General features: G+C 47.3%; 1 protein-coding gene across 4 annotated transcripts in view; it reads left to right on the forward strand.

Moving 5' to 3' along the window:
* Window positions 1-641: 641 nt before the first annotated feature.
* The window catches only part of RFX2 (regulatory factor X2), an 80,765-nt gene continuing 64,725 nt past the window's right edge, over window positions 642-16,681 (forward strand). For 2 of the 4 annotated variants that reach the window (XM_045548835.1, XM_045548838.1), the window contains exon 1: window positions 738-891. The gene's annotated coding sequence lies outside the window, so the exon portion shown is untranslated. Of the gene's footprint in view, window positions 892-16,681 lie in introns of all 4 variants that reach the window. The other 2 variants (XM_045548834.1, XM_045548840.1) reach the window with 2 other exon arrangements.

A 16,681-nucleotide genomic window follows, 5' to 3' on the forward strand; every position in this document is an offset into this window, starting at 1 on the left:
CTGCAGCGTAAAGCAGCCTCCCACCTTGCACAAAGGAATTGGCCGTGGCTGTGTTCCAATAAAACTTTATTTACACACACAAGCAGACAAAATTGGATCCGCAAGGCCACAGTTTGCCAACCTTTAAACTAGTTAAAAATACTGGACTCAAGAAACTAAAACTGAGTATCCTATCATTTTCACACTTCATAAAAAAGTCTTCCGTGGATTATTTCTTTGAACCACGTCAATAAATATTTTTAAAATTCTCAGCTCGTGGGCCATGGATAACAGGCAGTATTTCGGAGTTTGCCGACCCCCTGACCAGACTGCGCCCTACACGTCCAGCATTCCGCCTGTAGACTAGACGAAGACCCCCGGATCCCATAAAATTGGGGACCCCGGCCCCCAACTTCCCGATGCGCCCGAGATCCCCCGGCCTGCGCGAACCTCCCCTCCGCCAACCCTCCGAGCCGCGCGCGCCTCCCGCCAGGCCCCACCCTCCTTCGCGGCGATTGGCCGGGGCTCTCCGCCGTTCTCGCCGGGGAACGACCCCCTCTGACAGGCACCGCGGAGCAGCCAATGGAACGCCGCAGGGTCTCGCGCCCCACCCTCCCCGCGCCCTTTGGAGGCGGGCGTGGGCGGGCCGTTGAAGGGGTGGAGCGTGGAGCCTGGTAACCGTTGCCGGTAACAACGCCCCGCCCCGTCGCGGCAGGCGGGCAGGCAGGCGGCGCGAGGCCGGCGGGCGGGCGGGCGGCGGGAGCCGGAGGAGGAGCGGCCGCCGCCGCCACCGCCGCCGCCATAGAGACTGTAGCCGTGGAGACTGTTACTTACCAACGGGGACCAACACGCAGCAGCAGCAGCCGCCGCAGCCGCCGGAGCCGCTGCCCGAACTCCCGGCCGGAACTCCAGGTGACCGATGCGACCGCCCCGGGCCCGGCCCGGCCGGGGAGTGCGGGGCCGGCGGGGACCCGGCTCGCTCGCAGGGTCGGGAAGCGCGACCCCGCCGATCACCCCCAAACGTCCGGGTCGGCGCGCCTGCGGGACCCGCCTCCGCACCCCCGATCCCGCACGCGCGGCTGAGTTTGGGGGGCCCCTGGCGACGCCCCCTCGTTCCTTTTTAACCGAACTCGGGGGAGGTGGGGACCATTCCCTCACTTCGGACAAAACTTCCTGAGGTTGGGGCGTCCGGGGACCCCTTTCTCACGCTTACTCTCAAATTCGCCGAATTAGGGGCGCCCCAGGAACCCGTCTCTAACTCCTCAAACTCCCTGAACTGGGGGCTCCCGGGGACCCTCTGCTCACTTTCCTTCCGCAGATCTCCGAGTTGGGGGCGCCCGGGGATCAGTGCCTTACTCATGCCCTCAAACTCCCTGAATTGGGGGCACCCGAGGACCGTCTTCTCACTTTCACTCCCAAATCCCTGAACTGGGGGTGCCTGGGAACGCTTTTCTCACTTTTACTCCCCATGTCCCCCAAATTGGGGCACGCTGGGGGCCCTTCTCAGTCAGCCTCAAACTCCCTGAATTGGGAGGGAGCCTCAAAGACTCCCTTGTCATTTTTACCCCCAAATTCCTGGATTTGGGTTGTCCTGGGACCCCACTTTCATTTGACTCCCAGGCATACTGAGTTTGGGGGCGCCCTGCACCCCCAGAGTCGGTGCGTTTGTCCTGAGGAGAACCCTTGTCATTTTTTTGCCCCAAACTTCCCCAGGGGGACCCATTTCTCACCTTTTCTCCCCAAATCGCATTTAGGGCCCCTCAGACACCCCCTCCCCTCTTCCTTTTAACCCCACATTCCTGAGTTTGGGGGCTCGCGGGTCCCTCAGTCCTTCCACGCCCCACAGAAAGCCCCTGCGCACAGCCTATTTTAGGATTGATCTGGACTGGAGAAAAGTTTCACCAGCGGGTGGTGGTTTTAGTTTTTGTCCCCACCCCCCAATTTATTAATGTATTATTTTGTTAAAGAGCCCAAACGGCTCGGTGACATTTTCTCCTGAGGTTGTGCGAGTGCTTGTGTGTGTGTGCATTTAAGCCCCACCTCCTGCCCCCCCAACACCCCCCCCCCCAAGAGAGCGCCTTATAGTCCCTTCCTTGTCCCTCTCTCGGAGAAGCCACCGCACTCCCCCGCCACCAGCCTGCGGCTCCGTTTCTATTGGTTTTTCTCGCTGCTCCGCTAGGAAAGTTGGGTTTCCCCGATCCCGGTGGCTATTTCTAGGGGTCCCCAACTGTCCCGGCCATTCCAGAGGCGGCGGGAGCGGTTCGTCTTCCTACGTTAACCTCCCGGTTGCCCCGCAGGACTGGGGAAGGGACAGAGAGGGCGGGGTGCGACTCCAGGGCTGGCTGCTTTTCCCCACAGACCTCCTTCCTGCTTTGGGGTGTTGTTACTATGGCCCCCTCTCCCCACCTGTTTCTTGCTTTGTACTGTCACTTTGATGAGTATTTTTCCCCCCTCCCAAAATATCAAACCTTGTACAAGGTTCATTCTCAGTTTCAACTAAGAGCTCCCCAACAAAATAATAATGATGGCACAAAAGACCAACAACAAAAAAACTTTTTTTAAATTTTTTTGGCTTGTATATGTTTTTATCTTTTTTTGTTTGTTTTAGTTAGTTATTTTTTTAGAGATGGGGTCTCCCTATGTCGCCCAGGCCGGACTCCAACTCCCTGGGCTCATGTGATCCTCCTGCCTCAGCCTCCCCAGTAGCTGGGACTACAGGTGCCTGCACCACCAGCTCTTTTTTTTTTTAACTTCGTGTTTGGAAACATTATTTGTTTGCTTATATGAAGATCTTTACTTACCCTCTGCCCTTCTAGGGGGTGGGGGGGCCTGGGTAGGAGTACCTGTTCTTTTTCCCACTCAAGTTTAAAAACTTGAACTGACTCTAAAATAACCCTGGAAATGACAAGTCACCTACTCTGACCAGAGAAGAGTTTATGGTAAGCCCCACTGTAGGAAAAGAATTTAATGTCTTTAAAATCACTAGCGTTCCTTCATCAACAGGCTTGGTAAAGTATTGGAGGGGATTTACAATATACGATGGAGAGTGGCTGGTTCTGTGACTCTGTGATATTTCAACTGATTTGAGTCAGGAATGAGTTCAGAATTCATTTGCCCCTGTAGTAAAAGCAATACTATATTTTCATTTATCAGTGAGATTCTTTGAAATTCACTGATACTTGCTTTCTGGGTGAAGGGCACGTATTACCTTAATATGTGGTTGTAGTGATTTTATTTGTCTTTTAACAGTGTTTACTATTGAAGAACTATTTAGGATGGTTCTATTCAATAGAAATGCAAGTGCTTGGGAATTGTTTATTTGGGTCTTATTCCTTAGATCTAATGTTTTAAGTTTCATATCAGAGTTACAATTAACTCTGTAATAGTAATTTAATAGTAATTTTATATTTAATAGTAATATTAATAGTACTATTTAATAGTACAATTTAATGGTAATATTAAATTGATTTAGCTTTAATTAATATAATCTAGTGAAAATTTTGAATGTACTTTGAGGTTTTTATAGTAACTAGTGATTGTTTTGCTTGTAAAATTCTAGTGCTGGAAGGAGCCACATCTTATATTTGGTTCTTTTTAATTAATTGAAGGTTGACTACTTATTTAACACATTAACTACCACATGAGTTGTATTTAATTCATGATAGTTTTGAGCCCGGGGCCACGTGAAGCATATGTAACTCACACATCTCTTCACCTTGGGAGCCACATGAACTGTTTGTCAAGTTGCATATGACTCTTGCACAGAAAACAAAAATAGCAAAGTTTTCATCCAATTAGAAAGCACCATTTTGTTTTCAAAGTTTTTATTCTATTTTCATAATAAAACACTGTGGCCCTGAGGAAAAACAATTTTTTTTTCTAGTGTGGCCGTCAGTGTGTTAAATGGCAAGCAGCTCCTTTGCAAACCGTGTTCTCTTAGACATATGCCTGGCATGGGGTGAATTCTTATTTTGTTGAATGGGTAGATTGATGGACAGATGGAATATACACTGGAAATTAGAGAAAAAATTGAAAACCACCTACTTACTTCTTGGAAACCCCAAGATCCGGAAAGGAATTCTTACAGGAAAAAGAAAAACAGAGGGAGACCCGGAATAAAGGGGGGGTGAATGGGATACAGTGGGTGAAGGAAGAGGGAAGACGATCTGGGGGTCTAGAGGAAATTTGTGCCTGGAGGGCTCCAGCTGGCCTTTGGATTCAAGATTTTCCCTGCAGAAAAAGTCTGTCCAGCTGCCTGCCGGGCACATGCAGGTGGACTCTGACATGCAACTTAGACTCAAGGTGGCCAAGCTGACCTTGCGGTAGTCCCCCAAATCTACTCCTCCCGGAGTACCCACCTTTCTGCTCCATAGTACTTCAGCCCTGCTGGTCTCTGGAAGTTTCTCACACTCTGCGTGGACAGCTCTTTGCCCAGGTATTTGGAGAGCTCATTCCTCCACTTCCTTCAGGCCTTTTCTCAAATGTCACCAGGTCACCCACTTGAAAATGGGTTCTCTTAGCCTCCGTCCCTGCTCTTTGTCTTCTTAGTATTTATCTCTATCCAACACGCCACGCGTTCTCCGTATTCATTTTATGATTGCTGTCCCCTTCGTTAGAATGTCAGCTCAGTGAGGGGAGGAAGTTCTATCTGTTTTATTAACCTCTGTGCCTCCGGGGCTGAACATAATTCTGGCACTCTGTAAATATGTGTGAAACTAATAAACAAATGGTTTCCTTGACACCTCTGGGGAAAGCATATGTGGAATTAAGAGTTACTTGTTACTTACTGCATATTGGCAGCTCTGAGACTCTGTAGAGCTCAAACTGGATCATGGGAGCAGAGAGAAGAGAAAAGGAAAAATTGTGAGGCGCAGCACTGGATGTTGTAGACAAGGGCCTTGGGGCATGGCAGGGAAGGGGTTAAATTGTGGCATCACCGTTTATTAGCTTAGTGGCTCTGGGGCAAGGTTTGGATCTCTGAAATCCATAATAATGGCTTGTATGGTTGCTGTATCAGAAATAATTTCTACAAGCTATTTTTTTTTTTGAGATGGAGTCTTGCCATGTTGCCTGGGCTGGTTTCAAACTCCTGGCCTCTAGCGATCCTCCTGCCTTAGCCTCCAGAGTAGCACCACAGTGCCTGGCTACTGTAAACTACCTAGCACAGGGCCTACCACCTAAAAGGTGCTCAAAAAAGTCTGTTATTATTATTATCATTGTTGTTGGAGTGAAGCAAACAGGTATTAAGAGTAAGTGGCCTGGGATTATCAAATTTTTATTGTGGTTTTCTGACTGGTGCTACATGGTAAAGAGGCATTCAGTAAGTATGTCTGGCTTGATTGAGTGGGTAAGCCTTATGCTGTCTGTTTTAGGGTAGAACATGCCCTTAAATTAATATAGAAATTCACTGGTACAAATATTTCACTCTGCACACCTGAGTGCCTTGCAAAAGCAAAAACAACAAGAAAAGTATCTTGAAGTCCTATATCTTGATTGTGGAGTTGGCCCATCTGAAATTACTCTCCAAACATCACACTTACTGATGGGTTTTGGGGAGTGGCCAGTTCTACAGGCAGAACTTACAGATGAGAACATTTTAAAACTGGTTTCCCCTCTCTGTTATCACTGGCTCTTGGATGCCAACCCGGTCGAAGGCTGGAAATCTGCCATTTGGAGCCGAGGGTTGGCCTGGTCTTCGTGCCAGGACTTGAGTCGGGCCCTTAGGAGCAGACAGCCCAGCCTTGCTACACCTCCGCTGTTTTTTCCTGAAAGTGCATTCCTGTTTTATGATACATAGGTCTTGCATGTTTTAAAACCGTGTTTTATGCCCTGGCAATTTCTCATTCTTATTTTTAATGTTTGCGAATTCTGCAACTTTCCAAAAAATGTAGTTGATTTGCTGCTACATAAAGCGAGTGGATTTGGGATGTTGTGAATCAGTTTACACCTGCCATACTTCATGTTTTAAAATGGGAGAAAAATTATAAGGCCATTGAAAATGTGTAGAATGTACATGTAATGTCCGGATATACTGATTATTTGTTGTTTATTGTGTAATGTAGCTATATACAGTATGTGCTATATACGGTAAGCCTGTCTCTACTAAGATCTCTGCAGTTATTTTGAGCTTGTGTGTGTGTTTGAGAACAGGGTAGGGGGTAATTCATAAGAGACTTCTTACATGTGAACTTGACCCAAAATTGGAACAGTAGAGACGCAAAACAAGGCAGTGTGAAATTTACTGGGCTTCCAGCATCCAGCAAAGTTCTCAAGGAGGTGGGGCAGAGAAGCAGGGGCAGTCCCCAGGGCCTCGGAGGCCATGGGGGAAGAGTTTGGATGCTTTTTTAAGTATCAACTGGATTGTTGGTAGATTTCACCTCTGCCGGTAGCTGTCAGATCCAGGGTGTCCATCCATTTACTGGAAGACCTACTTTCCAGACCTCTGATATTTGTGCATCATGAATTCATTCATTCATTCATTCATTCATTCATTGCCCTCTTTGAGTCAAGCACTATCCTATGAGGTTACAAAGATCAAAGACCAACAGGCAGTCATTACAAACAGGGGCTGTGCCAGATGTCTCTACAGGGCACAGAGGGTGCCCAAAGCAGGGAGGCCAGCTCTGCTTGGTGGGGCCAGGAAAGGTCTGAAAAGAGGACCCACCTTTTGAGAGCTTGAGCTGCATCTTGAGAGTGGTGGGAAAGTGGGGGTGTGGCTATGTTTGCAAGAACGTGCAAGCACTTCCTGGTGGCTGAGTCAGGGTCCAAGGGAGAGTAGGCTACGGAGGGGAGCCAGGGGTGGGATTTAGAGGGCCTTGGTCTAAGCAGATGTCAGCAAACTATACCTACAGGCCAAATCCAGCCTGTGGCCTGTTTTTGTAAGTAAAGTTTTATTGGTGCACGGCCATGCTCATTTCATTTACGTGTTGTCTGTCCCTGACTGCTTTTGCATGGCCATGAGTATTTGCATGGCTGAGTATTTGCAGCGCAGAAACAGAATGTGGCCCACAAAGCCTAAAATGTTATATTTACTATCTGGCCCTTTACAGGAAAATTTGCCAATGCCTGGCTAGGCGTGTGGGTCTTGTCTCTCTAGTGCTGGGCCCAGAGGCTTGTGGTGGTGCAGCTCTGTGATCAGACAGGCTTCTAGTAGATGCACTGGAAAGCTTGGAGTCTGGAGGGAGGAAATGCAGAAAGATTACTGTAGCCATCATCTAGGGGAAGGTGACAAGGGCCTGCGCTAAAGCAACAATGTGGGAGTGGTGGGGAAGACCCAGCTTCGAGGGTCTCAGGGGCTTCATGGGACCGGGACACTTACTGTGGGGTGAGGGGTTGGGAAGAGCTAAGGGCGGTTCCCAGGCGTCTGACTTTAGGGATTGGGCAGAACATGGCACTTCAGTGACTCAGGGAACACGGAAGAAGCTGGTTTGGGGGCAAGGGGGTACTGAGTCCAGCTGTGTGCTTGGTGACTTTGAGACATCTGTGGGACATCAAGTGGGGCAGCTGGGTTTCAGGGCCTCAAGCTGAAGGGCAGTTAGAGGTCAAGGTTTAGGCACTAATTGGTCATCTCAGCCGTGGGCATGGATGAGGTCATCCAAGAAGAGGGTGGAGAGTGGGAAAAGAAGGCCAAGGACAGAGCCATTGAAATTCAACGAGCAGAAAGCCAAGGAGGTGTCAACAGAGGAAAGTTGTTTTGTTTTGGGTTTTAATTGTGGTAAAACATACATCACATAAAATTTCCATTTTAACCATGTTTAAGTGTACAATTCAGTGGCGCTAAGTACGTTCGCACTGTTGTGCAGCCATCACCACCATCGATCTCCAGGACTCTTTTCGTCTTTCCAGACAAAGCTCTTTCCCCATTACACACTATCTCTGCCCCCCCCCCACCATGGCACCCACCATGCTACTTTCTGTCTCTGCGAATCTGATGGCTCTGCCTAAGATAATTGGAACCATGGAGTATTTGTCTTTCTGTGACTGGCTTATTTCACTTAACACAATGTCTTCAAGGTTCATGCATGTTGTAGCATAGATCACAATTTCCTTCCTTTTTAAGACTGAAGAATATTCCATTGCATAGATATGCCATATTGTGTTTATCCATCCATCCATGGATGGACACTTGGGTTGCCTCCACCTTTTGGCTATTTTGAATCATGCTGAACAGAGGAAGTTTTGAAGGGATTCTTAGGTGGAGGGAGAACCTGAACCAGAGGCTCAGAAGGCAAAAGAGGAGATGACTTCAGGGACAGCACCCGAAGAGATATGATAGAGACCAGAAAGATTAGACTTGGACAAGTCCCACGGGAAAAAGGATTCTGTCCCCACAAAAAGGCAGCAGGATTGACTCATGAGCGCCTGTCTCCCCAGAAAACTGTTGAAATCAAACCAATGATATAGAAGTCCATTCCTAAAGTCACAACAGCACTTAATTATGCTTATTCTTTTTAAATGCAAACTGTTTATCTTTTAGAAACAGTGCCATGTTTCCAAGGATACATTTCTGTCCAAAAGGTGATCTGTGGGGTAAGGCCTTGGAAGCAGTTTCCAAAAAAATTCCAACCCACAAAAATGTGTTCCTGCTCCACCCGGGCCAGTGGGAACCCAAAGCAAACACCAGAAAGGGCTTTTCTCCACCTCTCGCGAGTTTTCAGAATACGTACAGACAGATGTAGCCTGCTTTGAGAGAAAATATATTTGGAATTCCAGACCCACTGAAAACAGATTGAAGGATGTGTTTCCGATTTTAAAAAGAATTCTTCCTAGAAATGGAAATTTCATTTAAAAAAAAAAAAGAATTCTTTGTCTTCTAGAAGAATTCATCTTCATAGTGGTTTCTTTCTGTGAGGAGCTCTCTGGGGTCTTTCTTTATCCATTCATTCAGCAAATATTTGTGTGCCCAAAATAGCAGCCATCTGAGGAGCTTATAATTAGTTGACTATTTGGGTGTATTAATATATCACCATGTGGAAAGTTAAGAGGTGAGAAGACACTAGACAAATTTAAAATCGTTAGTAAGCATTGGTAACTGACATTCAGACCCAAAGTTGAAAACAGGAAATATTTCGGGAGCAAACCGATTGTGTAAATCCTGGTATGGTTATATCCTTGAAATGACAAACAGGGGTGACAGAATTTCTGGGAGCCCTGTGGGATTCGGTTAATTGCTAGCCTTAGTTCCCAACTGGGTGTGCCTTTAACTGGTGAACGTGCTCGCTGGGGAGAATCAGTGTGCAGAAGAAAAGACCCATCAACTGGCAAGTGTCTAATTTCACACCCTGCAGGATGGTGGGCTGAGCAGCGTGGCGCCCCCGCCGACTTCCGGTCAGGAAACTTCCGGCTTCCTCTCATTTGCATTGTTCTGAAGAAGCCTGGCTTTGCTCCTCCTTCTTCCTGTTCCAGTGGCCACTGGAGTCTTTGTCCTTCTTCTTGCTGGGAGGAGCCCGCCTCTCCTGTTCTAGGGGGAATAATTCTGTACCCTAACGATGAGGGCGCTCCATAATCACTTCCGTGTCCTCATGCACGGACCTGGGGTTCCTTCCTCTCGCCAGTCTTACTTATCTCCTTCCACCCGCCTTGCCACTGCTCTTCTGGGTTATTGATACATCAGGAGGAACGGGTGGGGCTTTCTCTCTGCTGTTGTTAGCCAAACTGGTGAACCAGCCCCTCCCCTTGGTCGTAACCACCTTGAACTTAGCCCCATGTGCAAGACTCATCTGGATCCAGCTCCATCTCCCTTTCCATGGCCTCACCTTTCACTGCTCCGAATGGGCCTGCCAGACCTTAAACAAGTGCTTTCCTACCCCCTCTCTCTGGAGTGTCATGTCTCTGGATGAAAAGCCTACTCTTCTCTCAAGGCCCTTCCCCAGTGCTTTCTCACCATGGAACCTTGAGATTGTCATTGGTGAGTTCAGTTGGAAAATGTAAGAGTGGACCTGGGTGGCTCCACCACTGCAAGGTTGACATTTGGGGCCAGATTATTCTTGGTGGTGGAAGCTGTTCTGTGCACTGGAGGGTGTTCAGCCACGTCCCTGGCCTCTACCTGCCAAAAGCACACTCCCCTCCCCCAAGTCGTGACAACCCTGTCTTCAGACATCCACTGGACGAATCAGCCAGAAGTGACAAGGACTGCAAGTGAATTACCACAGCACCTGGATTTAGGAGCACAAGGCCTCTGCGACAGGTGGTAGTATGTGTCTCATTTCCTGTTCTTGGTTGTGACAAGGTCCTGGTGGATGGAGACTGCTACCCTGCCACACTTCCCACAGGCCATTGTCCGTAGGGCTTCATATTTAATACATGAGCGAGTAAAACACGTGAGCTCAGGTTCTCTTCAGCATGACGAGGCCTACACCAAGTGATGGTAGCCTTCGGTTTTAACAAAAAACAAAAATCATGAAACCTTGTCTGAGATCCAATAGCCTTCAAACCTCCATGTTTTTGATTTGGTTTCAGTTAACATTCCAGCCCTTTCAATATATAGTTTTCCTTTAGCAAATCCCAAGAGAAATTTTAATCAAAGACCCCTACTGTTAACTGACTTCCCTTTTTGCCCACTCAAAATTGTAGGTGGGCCGGGCGCAGTGGCTCACGCGTGTAATCCTAGCACTCTGGGAGGCCGAAGCAGGTGGATTGCTCGAGGTCAGGAGTTCAAGACCAGCCTCAGCAAGAGCGAGACCCCGTCTCTACTAAAAACAGAAAGAAATTATCTGGTCAACTAAAATATATATATAGAAAAAATTAGCCGGGCATGGTGGCACATGCCTGTAGTCCCAGCTACTGGGGAGGCTGAGGCAGTAGGATCACTTAAGCCCAGGAGTTTGAGGTTGCTGTGAGCTAGGCTGACACCACGGCACTCACTCTAGCCCGGGCAACACAGTGAGACTCTGTCTCAAAAAAAAAAAAAAAAAATTGTAAGTCACGTTCTTTTCCAGAAAGTTCAGAGGGGTCTCGGAGAGAGGGGGTAATCTTATAACCAAACTGCTGCTAGATCTCGTGGCTAGAAGCTGAGTACAATGTAGAGAATATGAAATGTCTAAGTCTGTGTCTAAGCCAACTGCAATGGCTGGATTTGTCTCTTGTTTTGCTCTGGAACTTTTCAAGGGTTTCACTCCATCAAAAAGTCAGTTTGGAACAAGTTTTATGCCTATTAGAATTGTTTCATCAACAAAACATTGAACAAATGAATTCTCCTCTTTGCTCTGAGGAAAAGCAAGGTTATAGGGCAAGTTGTCTGTATTTAACCCTTAACCTTTGCTGGTATACAAGCAGTTTGGGAAAGATTTGAAAGCTCCAGAGACTGCTGGGCCACCCCAAGGATTCAGCCCTGGGCCCTGAGCTGTGGGGTAGGAAGTAGTTACAGAGAATGAAGTTTACTCACTTCGTAGACTAATGCTTCTTACCTGGCTCCCTTCCTTAGCCATTTCCCCAGCTTTTTCTCCCACAAATCCAGGAGTGTTTCTCTCTGGGCAAAGGGCTACAACATGGAATCCTCTTCCTTTCCAGACCTTTCTAAGGCCTTCTGAAGTAGGCTGAAGAGAAAGTCTCACGTGGGTGCTAAGATATCTTTAACCCCTCTATAACACTCCTGCCCTCTCTCCATGTAAGTAAATGTTAGTGTCACAGGGCCAGAATGTGGCAAATCCAACCAGGAGGTGCTGAGTCAAGGTCATTGCCAAGGCTTCAGTGGCCTTGGAAGGAAACGCATCTCACTGAAGTCTCTCCCCATCTTGCCGCCTCTTTAGAGGTGATATTATCAGCCAAGCACCCACTGCACTGCCATGCCACAGGGACAGTCCCCATTTCTGAATTTCCACCAAGGAGCCACACATTTCAAGTAAGACTGGTAACAATTCTCATCAGGAAGAGAGGTCATTTTTAATGAAAGTCAAAATATAAACCGCTTAGAGAGGCTGAGATAAACTTCATGAACAGCAAAGTTCCCCTGATTCTAATATTTCCAAATAGAAACTCTGAAGTAATTGTACATTCAGTTGTGTGGTTACAAAGCTCTTGAATAAAATAATGCGCCGTCGTTCATCAAGCCGTTCATCTTCTCTGATCCATAAAAGATCGTCCGACAACATTTCCAGTTCTTAGATAAGGAAATTGGAGACATTTGGATGGGGAAACTTGATTTACATCAGCAATGATTTCTGTGACCCTGTGAAAACTCCTTGAGTGGATCCTAAGAGGTTTTCAAGGTAGAGATTATCTCCTACCATCCTGTGGGAAGGGCTGTGCAGTCCAGAAGTTCTGACAAATGCTTGTTGAATAAGCACACTCTTCCGTTTGTAATTCAGACTGAAAAAGGAGGGTTTTTCGAGAAAGGCAGAGAGCAGTATATATATTGGGCACAGAATAAAGACGGTGCTGTCATTATAGAGCAGCCGTAACTTAAAAAGTAGCGACTGTTAGATCACCAAGGTTATTTTTTAAAAATAAAGGGTTGCCATGACATCACCTGCCAAGCCCCTACTATGTGCCTGGTGTTTTATACATACTACTTCTAATCCTTGCAAAAGCCCCGCAGGGCCTGTATAATAGGGACAGATAATCGTGTAATGCTTTAATGGGTGTCTCGGTCCCTCGTGCGGACACTTGCAGAGGATTTGTTTGGTGTTCACTGCTCCTCGTTAGCAGATAAGAGGAAACCTCTACCCGCTAGGCGGGTGGAAGGGTTTAAGAAATATTTGTGGGGCACATTGTTTGAAATTCAAGGAATCTAGCCAACAAATATTCCTGCAAATTGGCAAAAGTGCCAGTATTTTATCTGAGCAAAGTGCCCTTGTTTTATTCCAGCAAAGAAAGCCCACAGAATATTTTAGCATTCCAAGGAAGTGGGGGTCCGCAAACATTCTCTGTAGAGGACCAGATGGTAAGTAAATGTTTTAGGTTGTGCGGGCCAGATGGTGGCTCGGCTCTCTTGTTGTAGCTCAAAAGCATCTGTAGACAACACGCGAACGCATGGGCATGGCTGTGTGCCAATAAAGCTGTATTTCTGTGAGCTGAAATGTGAATTTCATATAATTTGCGTGTGTCACAAAATATTTTGATTTGGATTTTTTCCAACCACTTGAAAATGTAAAAACCATTCGTTGGCTCGTAAGCCATACGTAAACAGGCAAGCAGCCGGATTTGACCTGTGGGCCATAGTTTCTTGTGTCCTGCCCCTTGGGAGGGAGTCGAGGGGCTTTGACTGGCAATCGCAGCCTTTCTCCAAATGGCCCAGACTGTGTCCCCTTGACCTGCCCAGCCCCAGCCAGCTCAGGCTCTGCCCTTTCCCTGCTCTACACGCCCTCCCTTGTCCACACCTCAGCGTGATTCCCCCACCCACCTCCGTGGTAAGGCCCTGCCTGTCCAGAGGGTCCGGGTCAGATGCTTCCCAGATTGCCCCTGCCGCGTGGTGTATGGTAACCTGTCCCACCTACAGTCCGCATCTGCCACCTTTAGCCACATAAGGAATTATGTCTGTACACCTCCTTTTCTCTCTACCCTTTGAGGGTGGAGACCATGGCCAACTACATTTATGGGACACCAAATAGAGGAATTATTTGTTGAATTGACTGGAGTTCTTACTAGATAGAGATCACATCTAGATCTAAAGATCATGTTGCTTACTTTCCAGTAAAATAGGGTCTCAGGATGTTTGGGAATTCAGTTTGGTGAGTTGGTCTAAGAGTCTTCTAGACCTGTAGTCCCCAACCTTTTTTGGCACCAGGGACCAGATTCATGGAAGACAATTTTTCCATGGACAGGGGTGGGGAGGTGGGTGTGGGGCAGCAGAGCTCTGCGGCTCAGTTCCTAACAGGCCACAGACCAGTCCTGGGGGTTGGGACCACAGTTCTAGACTATTGGTCATTACCGACCAATATAGAAACATGAAGTGAGCCATGTGTGTAGTTTTCAGTTTTCCAGAAGCCATATTTTAAAACGGAGAAAGAGACAAGTGAAAGTAATTTAATAATGCATTTCATTCAATGCACTGTATCGAAAATATTGTCATTTCAACATAATCTAGGTGAAATAATTACTGTTGTGATATTTCACATTCTGTTTTGTGTGCTAAGTCTTTGAAATCTCTGTTCAGACCAGCCACATTTCAAGCACTCGGTGGCCATAAGTGGCCATCAGCTCCTATACTGGCCTGTAAAGGTATAGGTGTTAAAGTTCAGGCAGGCACAAGTTTTAAGCCGTCTCTTTTCTTTTTAAAAGGTGACCACTACATTAACTACTTACTGGTGTCCAGATATTTCCTTTTTTAAACTTTTTTCTCTTTAATGTTTTTTGTAGTTTTCTAGAGACAGGGTCTCACTCTGGCACCTAGGCTGGAGTACAGTGGCACGATTCACAGCTCACTGCAGCCTCCAACTCCTGGGCTCAAGTGATCCTCCTGCCTCAGCCTCCCAAAGTGCTGGGATTACAGGCATGAGCCACTGTGCCCCACCATGTCCAGATATTTCACAGCCACTAAAGTGTAAGGTCATCACAAAGTCCAAGTAGCATAGGTCTACTTGACTTCGATGTTTTCTGTTTTCTAAAGTGACCATCACTGGCCTTTGTAACCCAGATGGTCCACTCCGAGCCACCTGACCCCAGCGTTCCCTAGTGACCATCCCAGGACTTCGGGATCCTATGAGTAGTTTGCATAATTCTGTCTATTTTCTCTTTTCCATTATGAAAGTCATAACTTTTCATTGTGAAATATCCAAATAACAGGATGAAAAAAGAAAGAAAAAAAGAGCCCCTGGCTTCATCATCTTCTCTCCTCCTGCCGCTCCCACCATTAAGAAAAACTTGGCCGGGCGCGGTGGCTCACGCCTGTAATCCTAGCACCCTGGGAGGCTGAGGCGGGTGGATCGCTCGAGGTCAGGAGTTCGAGACCAGCCTGAGCAAGAGCGAGACCCTGTCTCTACTAAAAATAGAAAGAAATTATATGGACAGCTAAAAATATATATAGAAAAAATTAGCGGGGCATGGTGGTGCATGCCTGTAGTCCCAGCTACTCGGGAGGCTGAGGCAGTAGGATCGCTTAAGCCCAGGAGTTTGAGGTTGCTGTGAGCTAGGCTGACGCCACGGCACTCACTCTAGCCGGGCAACAGAGCGAGACTCTGTCTCAAAAAAAAAAAAAAAAGAAAAAGAAAACCTTGGTGTGGATTCTTTCAGATATTTTATATGCATATAAAACATGCACACCAATTCTTTATTATTTTTTAAATTAGGGTATAACTCACGTACCATAAAATTCACACTTTTAATGTGTGCTATTTAGTGGGTTTTAGTATATTTACAAGATTATACAGCCATGGCCTCTCATCACCTGATATTTGCTGTAATCTGTCCTTATCGCCGTTGTGTTTCTGCTCCATTCTGTCCACATAACTATGTAAGGTCGCACCGTACAGATGGGTCCTAGGTATTTAATTAGCTCCTTATTGAGAGGCATTTCGGTTATACCCTTTCACTTTTGCCAGCGACTCTGCAGTAAGCACCCTTGTCCAGATATATCCATGCAGGTGTGTGAGATGTTTGCAAACTCCTGGAAGGGACATCGCTAGGCCTAAGAGACTTCCTCTCCTTGGCAGGAGCTGGTTTGCACTCACATCCACGCTCCGTTCCTATGGTAAATGTGACTTTCCAGTTTTGTCCTTGCCTGAAACTGCACCACCTCCTGCAGGACCGGCTGGGGCCACCTCCTCCCCTTCCCCACATCACAAGGGCTCTTTTACCTTGGGCATGTCCTCTGCCCTTAAGTCTTGGTCCCATTCATTGCCTCCCTGTCCAACACAGACCCTTTACCTTCTACACATTTCAGAGTGGCAGGTCACAGATGCTTTGACAATCTGGTGAAAATGTGTGTCCCTTCCATCCGCCCCCTGGAAAATGCGTGCTGAAGTCATGATGCTGTCATGTTCTGCAGGCCTTGCCCGAGGTTCTCGGGCCCCTCGCAGCCTCTCCCTGGGGTGGCCCCTCCCTCTGGAACTTGTTCGCTGTCAGTTCAGCCCTGCCCATCCCGCAGCCCACGTGTCACTGACTCAGCCTCGTTCTGTCACCGTGAGCTGCGCCCGTGCCTGCGTGTGCCTCTCGGGAGGCACAGCTGCTGGGCTGGTTTGTGCCGCAGCAAGTTCTTGCTTGTTGCCCTTGACGCTGCCCTGACCCTCACCTAAGCAACGCCATTTCCCGCCCCTCTGAGTTCCCTTGGATGTGTGGTTTTCAACTCTGTTGCCTTTATACTCCACCAAAGCGTTCATTCTGCTTCCTTCACTGCAGAAGGCCTTTGCCTGCTGGGCCACCTCTGTCCCCGTCATTTCCAGCTTAGGGGCTTGACCACCTGTTGCATCTGTCTGCTCTCTCCAGCCCAAGCAGGGAGCTCAGTCTCGGGTCACTAGATCCTGTTCTTGCAGCTCTTTCTTGCTCTTATACTTGACTTCTTGTAGTGCAGAATCTTTCTCTTTAACTCTATGCAAACAATTTAAAACCAGAATTCCTATGACCTAATCCTGGATAAAGTTATTCATTCTTAATCTGAGCTTTTCTCTCATTTTCAACTCAATGAATCATATTTTTCTTTTTAACATCCTTTAAGATTTCTGAGACACTAAGCTCAACTGGTTTTCCTTTTTTTTTTTCCTTGAATGTAGAACCTTCTAGAAACTCCCTTCCCCTTTATTCTCCAGAGTTAATGTTCACTGAGGGCTTG

This window comes from Lemur catta, chromosome 1 (genome assembly GCF_020740605.2).
Source record: "Lemur catta isolate mLemCat1 chromosome 1, mLemCat1.pri, whole genome shotgun sequence".
In the NCBI taxonomy this organism is placed as follows: Eukaryota; Metazoa; Chordata; class Mammalia; order Primates; family Lemuridae; genus Lemur; species Lemur catta.